The sequence below is a fragment of the Oncorhynchus keta genome, chromosome 2 (assembly GCF_023373465.1).
Source record: "Oncorhynchus keta strain PuntledgeMale-10-30-2019 chromosome 2, Oket_V2, whole genome shotgun sequence".
In the NCBI taxonomy this organism is placed as follows: Eukaryota; Metazoa; Chordata; class Actinopteri; order Salmoniformes; family Salmonidae; genus Oncorhynchus; species Oncorhynchus keta.
The window spans coordinates 33,079,618-33,086,329 of record NC_068422.1 but is presented as its reverse complement, the minus strand read 5'-3'; the positions used below and the strand labels follow the sequence as shown (position 1 = coordinate 33,086,329).

General features: G+C 42.1%; 1 long non-coding RNA gene across 1 annotated transcript; it reads right to left on the bottom strand.

Annotated features, from left to right (window-relative positions):
• Window positions 1–1,558: 1,558 nt before the first annotated feature.
• Window positions 1,559–2,890, bottom strand: LOC127910702 (uncharacterized). The gene is made up of 3 exons (XR_008075890.1): window positions 2,800–2,890; window positions 2,147–2,703; window positions 1,559–1,660 (listed from the first exon to the last, which is right to left on the bottom strand). It is a non-coding gene; the product is annotated as an uncharacterized LOC127910702 (long non-coding RNA).
• Window positions 2,891–6,712: the final 3,822 nt, after the last annotated feature.

Sequence of the window (6,712 nt, the reverse complement as noted above, 5' to 3'; positions counted from 1 at the left end):
AGGTTTGGAATTCAACATCCAGGAAAAAAAATCATTATAAATTGATGAGGTGTACTCATTTATGAGGACAAGCTCAAGTACATAGTAAATATATCATTATAAATATAAAAAGCATGTATTTTTTTTCCTATTCAACAAAAGTGGGGGTATAGTGTTTGAAATGACTTTAATGCTTTCCAAATATAGTAAAAATCTAATTATAAACAACTTACTTGACAATTTCCCCTTTTAGAACTGTAAAATAAATATGATCATATTTTAGTGACAGTACAAATCTGGCATCATTTCATATAACTGCCAAAGCATTTTAAGACCATTCGAATGTCTGCAGACACGTTTCAACTTCGGCTTGTGTTCTTCAGGTTGAGCTCTAAATCGAGCTGAGAATATCTCAGCGAGATGAGACCACGATTGCTGAAATCGCCAGACTGTCACCTTTCATATGCTGTCTCCCGGTTTGGGCTCCGTCAATCAGAGGGGGAGCAAATCGATTATGTGTCTCTATAGGCCATAAAATGTGACATGTCAGTCCCTATGCAAATGTCTGGTGTGAAACCTGACACTTCAAGTTAGTTTTGTTGACAGAGTGGTGGCAGTGGTTAGACAGATTTGGCTATCTGGGACTATAAGAAACTGGACCCTGTGACATTCACAGAGTGCCTTCTATACCAACATGTAAATATTCCACTTTATATACAGTGCATTTGAATAAAAATTATACTGTTTTGCTTTGTCATTATGGGGAATTGTGTGCAGATTGATGAGAATTACAAATATTTTTTTAATCCATTTTAGAATAAGACTAACATAACAGAATGTGGAAAAGGTGAAGGGGTCTGAATACCTTCTGAATACACTGTACATCACAGAAGACTGAAATATAACAAAACATAGACCAACTGGATTTTCAGCCCTCTCCTGTACTCTCTGTTCACCCATGACTGGCCATGCACGCATCCAACTAAATCATTATGTTTTCAGATTGTACAACAGTAGTAGGCCTGATTACCAACAATGAAGAGACAGCCCACAGGGAGGAGGTGAGGGCCCTGGTTGAGTGGTGCCAGGAAATATAACGTATTCCTCAACATCAACAAAATGAAGGAGCTGATCTTGGACTTCAGGAATCAGCAGAGGGAGCACCCCCCAATCCACATCAACGGGAAAGCAGTAGAGAAGGTGGATAAGAGTGTCTGCTAAATTACTTAAATGTAAATGTAAATGTAAAGCTTCAAATCCCTCTACATACACATCACTGACGATCTGAAATGGTCCACCCACACAGACACTGTGCTAAAGAAGGTGCAACAGTGCCTCTTCAACCTCAAGAGGCTGAACAAATTTGGCTTGGCCCCAAAGACCTTCAGAAACTTTTACAGACACCCAATTGAGAGAATCCTGTCAGGCTGTATCACCGCCTGGTACGATAACTGCACCGACCTTAACCCCAGGGCTCACCTGAGGTGGTACGGTCTGCCCAACGCATCACCGGGGGCACACTGTCAGCCTTCCAGGACACCTACAGCACCCGATGTCACAGGAAGGCCAAAAAGACAATCAAGGACGTCAACCACCCGAGCCACGGCCTGTTCACCCCGTCATCATCCAGAAGGCGTGGTCAGTACAGGTGCGTCAAAGCTGGGACCGAGAGACTGAAAAACTGTTTCGATCACAAAGCCACCAGAATGTTAATAAAGAGCCATCACTAGCCTGCTACCACCCAGCTACTCAACCCTGCACCTTAAGAGGCTGCTGTCCTATATACGTAGACATGGAATCACTGGCCAGTTTAATAATGGAACACTAGTCACTTTAATAACGTTTACATACTGCTTTACTCACCTCATATTGTTACGCACGCCTCTATGAAGAGGGAACGCAACACCCTGCTACAACTAAACTCTCCGTGAAGTGAAAAAGGTATGGACTGTAGGTGCTAGTAAGAATGACAACAGGCAGAATGTGGTACCGTTTACAATGACTTTACACGGTAATATGGGGAAAAGGGGCTGGACGGAACCAAAGCAAAGAAAGTACATCTCAAAGCCCCACCTCTCCTATCTTACCTGCCTACCCACTACTTACCTAATTTAGCACCACCTGGTGCCCTAACCAAAATACAGGGGGTGGTCCGCCCACGTCTTACCTAGTGTGCCTAGACAGCGAATATGCTACGGGTATATGTATGCCCGCGGGCCTCTTGCCTAAGCACTCCCTAGGTGCCTTCCCCTTCCCCCTGGGAACAAATGAAACAGAATATTAAACAATTTCACAAACAAACTAAGAAACAAAGGACATCAAATAAGCTCTATCTGAGCAACTAACTCACAAAACATACCAACTCTCTGCAATGACCTCCCAGAAAATCTCTAGCAAAATCCACCTCTAGCAAAATCCACCTCTAGCAAAATCCACCTCTAGCAAAATCCACCTCTAGCAAAATCCACCTCTAGCAAAATCCACCTCTAGCAAAATCCACCTCTAGCAAAATCCACCTCTAGCAAAATCCACCTCTAGCAAAATCCACCTCTAGCAAAATCCACCTCTAGCAAAATCCACCTCTAGCAAAATCCACCTCTAGCAAAATCCACCTCTAGCAAAATCCACCTCTAGCAAAATCCACCTCTAGCAAAATCCACCTCTAGCAAAATCCACCTCTAGCAAAATCCACCTCTAGCAAAATCCACCTCTAGCAAAATCCACCTCTAGCAAAATCCAGCAAAATCCACTAGCAAAATCCACCTCAGCAAAATCCACCTCTAGCAAAATCCAGCAAAATCCACCTCCAGCAAAATCCACCTCTAGCAAAATCCACCTCTAGCAAAATCCACCTCTAGCAAAATCCACCTCTAGCAAAATCCACCTCTAGCAAAATCCACCTCTAGCAAAATCCACCTCCAGCAAAATCCACCTCCAGCAAAATCCACCTCCAGCAAAATCCACCTCCAGCAAAATCCACCTCCAGCAAAATCCACCTCCAGCAAAATCCACCTCCAGCAAAATCTCTGCAATTACCTCCCAGCAAATCTCCCTCACTCCTGAACAGAACACTGGCTTTTATATAGCTTCAGAATGAATGGGTAATTGGAGACAGCTGTGTCTTGACGAGGGGGAGGGGTCAGCTCTCCACTTAGCCATGGAGTCGACCAATCAGATGCTTGATATATACTGTATTCTATTCTACTATATTTTAGTCAATGCCACTCCGACATTGCTCGTCCTAATATTTATATATATTTTTTATTCCATTCTTTTATTTTTTAGATTTGTGTATAATGGTGAATTGTTAGATACTACTGCACTGTTGGAGCTAGGATCCCAAGCATTTTGGTACACCCGCAATAACATATGCTAAATATGTGTATGTGACCAATACAAGATTATTTTGATTTAAATAATCTTTATTAATATTGAAATTATGAAACCTATTAATTACATTGCACCCATGAGGCCACTGGGACAACTGATTGCAGGAAAGGGCTATGTTATACATTCTGAAAGCTTTCCATGCGAAAAACAAGCAATTTGGAAAGCCATAGTCAATCAAGCAACAATATGATAATACAAAAAATAGTCATCATTAGCTTCCAATCTGTGGATACTATATGATTAGAAGGGTCCGAATTTCAGCACAGTTAAAAAAAACACTATATATATATATATACAAACGTATGTGGATTTTACTATTTCAGCCACACCAGTTACTAATAGGTGTATAAAATTGAGAGCACAGCCATACAATCTCCATAGGCAAACATTGGCAGTAGAATGGCCTTACTGAAGAGCTCAGTGACTTTCAATGTGGCACCATCATAGCATACCACCTTTACTAATTCTGCCCTGCTAGAGATGTTATTGTGATGTAGAAAGATCTAGCAGGAAGAACGGCTCGGCCACACAAGCTCACAAAACGGGACCGCCGAGTTCTGAAATCATCTGTCTTCGATTGCAACACTCTTGACCGAGTTCCAAACTGTCTCTGGAGGTAACGTCAACACAAGAACTCTTCGTCGGGAGCTTCATGAAATGTGTTCACGGCCGAGCTGCTGCACACCAGCCTAAGATCACCATGTGCAATGCTAAGAGTTGGCTGGAGCTGTATAAAGCCTGTCACCATTGGACTCTGGAGAAGTGGAAACGCGTTCCCTGGAGTGGCGAATCACGCTTCACCACTTGCCTCAATGCATAGCGCCAACTGTAAAATTTGGTGGAAGAGGAATCATGGTCTTTGGCTGTTTTTCATGGTTCAGGCTAGGCCCCTTAGTTCAAGTGAAAGGAAATGTTAACTCTACAGCATACAGTGACATTGTAGATGATTCTGTGCTTCCAGCTTTGTGGCATCAGTTTGGGGAAGGCCCTTTTCTGTTTCAGCATGACAATGACCCATGCACAAAGCGAGGCCCATACAGAAATAGTTTGTTGAGATTGGGGTGGAAGAACTTGACTGGCCTGCACAGAGCCCTAAACTCAACCCCATCGAATACCTTTGGGATTAATTGGAACACCGACTGCAAGCTAGGCCTAATCACCCAACATCAGTGCCTGACTTCACTAATACTCTAGTGGCTGAATGGAAGCAAGGCCCTGCAGCAATGTTCCAACACTTAGAGGAAATCCTTCCTATGAGAGTAGAGGTTGTTATAGCATGATTTTGGAATCAGATGTTCGACAAGCAGGTGTCGGTCATGTGGTGGAGCAAACAAAACAAACAAATTGGGGATGCATGCCAGCAAAGCCACTACAGAACACAACACTAAACAATAAATTAATTGCACTATAAAGGTGACAAACAGTGCCCACAAACTGTTAGGGCCTACATAAAGCTGTCCCAATAGCAGTCCCAACACCTTACCACTGCTACACCTGGCTATCAGCGGAGCCTTGTCTGGCAGCGAAACAGTTTATGCAGCATCAAACATAGCTGATATGGTTGAATTGCTTTTAAAAAATGTGGTTTCTACTAACAATTGAGATGTACAAACTATGGCATAAGTGAACAATGAGCGGGCACCAGGCAATCCGTAATTTCGATTAAGACATTAATGAGCGAGCTAGGAGTCAATATAACTATTTGTTCAGCACCTTTGAAATGTACAGCGAAAGAACTCACATTCTTGCAGTGTTCTCCCTGTACACCAAGTCAGAATCGTAGGATAAATAAAGGGGGCATATAAGCCAACAATGAAAGCTCTTATAATATTCAATGATTACATTTATCGAAAACAGGTTATAGGCTACATGTGCACCACCAAGTCATAACTGTAGGCAAAATTAAGAGGGGAAAATAGACCAAATTAATAGGGTGAGGCACATGGGCTACTAACAGCTTACGTCACAACATACACTTAGTATTACTCTCTTAGCTACAGTATACATATCTCCCTGGCATATTACATAATTTATGTAGCAGCATACAATACATTTTTGGACTCAGCTTGTTGTGCTCACTTGAACAGGAAGGTGGCGCAGCGGTTCTTCGTGGTCAAATTTTGTCGTAATACTTTGTCATCGAAGTCTGTCATTCTTTAGATTTATGGTGCTTTGAAGACAACTGGGAACTTAGAAAAAAGTTTGAATCATGATGACGTCAGTGATCTTCAGGCCGTAGCTCAAGAAAAAGACCAGAGTTCCCGACTTACAATTCCGAGTTGGATGACTGTTCAAAACTATTTGCCCAGTCAGAGATACTTTTTTCCTGAGTTCCCAGTTGTTTTGAACTCACTGAAGTCAGATTTCCCAGTTCTGAGTTTCCAGTTGTTTTGAGCACGGCAGAAATCATGCTGGATTGACAGCATAGCAAATGTTGAATGTTTATAATTGTATACAGTGCCTTGCGAAAGTATTCGGCCCCCTTGAACGTTGCGACCTTTTGCCACATTTCAGGCTACAAACATAAAGATATAAAACTGTATTTTTATGTGAAGAATCAACAACAAGTGGGACACAATCATGAAGTGGAACGACATTTATTGGATATTTCAAACATTTTTAACAAATCAAAAACTGAAAAATTGGGCGTGCAAAATTATTCAGCCCCTTTACTTTCAGTGCAGCAAACTCTCTCCAGAAGTTCAGTGAGGATCTCTGAATGATCCAATGTTGACCTAAATGACTAATGATGATAAATACAATCCACCTGTGTGTAATCAAGTCTCCGTATAAATGCACCTGATAGTCTCAGAGGTCCGTTAAAAGCGCAGAGAGCATCATGAAGAACAAGGAACACACCAGGCAGGTCCGAGATACTGTTGTGAAGAAGTTTAAAGCCGGATTTGGATACAAAAAGATTTCCCAAGCTTTAAACATCCCAAGGAGCACTGTGCAAGCGATAATATTGAAATGGAAGGAGTATCAGACCACTGCAAATCTACCAAGACCTGGCCGTCCCTCTAAACTTTCAGCTCATACAAGGAGAAGACTGATCAGAGATGCAGCCAAGAGGCCCATGATCACTCTGAATGAACTGCAGAGATCTACAGCTGAGGTGCGAGACTCTGTCCATAGGACAACAATCAGTCGTATATTGCACAAATCTGGCCTTTATGGAAGAGTGGCAAGAAGAAAGCCATTTCTTAAAGATATCCATAAAAAGTGTTGTTTAAAGTTTGCCACAAGCCACCTGGGAGACACACCAAACATGTGGAAGAAGGTGCTCTGGTCAGATGAAACCAAAATTGAACTTTTTGGCAACAATGCAAAACGTTATGTTTGG